This window comes from Halyomorpha halys, unplaced genomic scaffold (genome assembly GCF_000696795.3).
Source record: "Halyomorpha halys isolate HHAL.00 unplaced genomic scaffold, Hhal_1.1 Scaffold241.1, whole genome shotgun sequence".
Classification (NCBI taxonomy): Eukaryota; Metazoa; Arthropoda; class Insecta; order Hemiptera; family Pentatomidae; genus Halyomorpha; species Halyomorpha halys.
In genome coordinates, this window is record NW_027105010.1 from 748,409 (window position 1) to 750,043 (window position 1,635).

The following is a 1,635-nucleotide window of genomic DNA, read 5'->3' on the forward strand; positions in this document are numbered from 1 at the left end:
CATCCTTTGACGATATGAGGCAGAATTTTATAGATTTTTGTTCAGTTTTTCGGAGTCTGGCTATTATAACAAAGCGAATAATGTTTTTATATTTTTTTACGAGTCTCCTTAAAGTAAATAAATTACTCAACTAACAGCCTCATCTTTTGTATTTATTTCAAAGATTTTTGGTTTCGTTATTTCTTAGTAAGCATCATCAAGAAATTTTCATTTGTTTTAATTTTTTTTTATTAAAAAATATGTTGACTATTTATAATTTACTGACTGTTTTATTATTTTATGTTTTCAAAGTAAAGAAATTTTTATAGGTTGTATTTTTAGTTAGTTACACATTAATATATATTATGTTAATATCTTTCTATACTAGAAAATTACACAAAAAGATTTTTTTTATTGATTTTTTTTTTTGTAATTAGTTATATTCTTTTGTACCCCTTTTCTTTTTTATTTTAGTATTTTTGGTTTATTTTTCTTGTACTTCATATTTTCTTCATTATTGTACTTAAAGGCCAATCTGTACGCCTCTAGGCTAAATAAGGCAAGTAATTAATAACTATTAATAATAAATTCCAAGTCTAGTGCTCAGTTGTTACCTTTGCCCTATGCTTCAGTATTGAAAAAGTTGTGATATCATAAATAATTAACCATTAATTACTGATAATTTCACGATTTAATCCATAAAAATGCATACATTTTTCTAATGCACTGGTTGGCTCATATATAGTGATCAGTTTCTTCTTTACTGTTAATAATATACGGTATTAGAGAATATTGAAGTTCAGTCATTAATAAACATCCATACGTCAATTATAAATTTCAGGTTTCTCATTGACACTTCAAAAGGGTTTGACAGTACTTCGTGTTTTTTTTCTTTTTCTGGAACAAATTGACGCTTTTATTCTTTTAAACTTATTTATTCCCTTACCTTATTTATTCATTAAATTATTTGATTATTATTATTTTTTTTAAACTTATTCATCCATTTAAGTATTTCTTTTAACCATTTTTTTTATTATATTTTCATTTAAATCTATATATTAGTTTTGTTTTGGTGAAATGTATTTGTTTCTTTTTCTGTAAACTGATCCACTGCTATGACTATTATTTATCTTGTTTGATCTCATATTGCTGTCTAATAGTGAATTTGTTTAGCGGATCACTGTAGAGGATCTGAGAGGGGAAATTCGGGAGAGTGAATTTGTCGATCATATGAAATAAAAATTGTGAAATGGTGAAGTGGAACCAGAAAGGGAAGGAAAAAAGGAATAAATTGAAATATTTGTGTTTATTATGTACACTGGAATTGATTTTAAAAGGAAATTGTGAAAAAAAAAAACTGCTTTCTTTCTTTTTGATTACATCATGCAAATATATGTAATTTATATATGTCCGATCACGTATTGATTAGTATGCTGTGTAATGTAGCAACTCGATGTATTTGGGTATGGATGAATAAAGCATTTCTCTCTATCTCTATTTCAACATTGGAACAAAGTTTCGTCCAGTTGGTCCATTATCCAGTTCATTGTTTTACCAAAAAAAATATTGTCCAATCAAAAATTTCAAAAAAAAAAATATATATAGTGAATTTCAAATAAATAGGCTAAAATTAACTATTCGTTTTTTAAATATAAT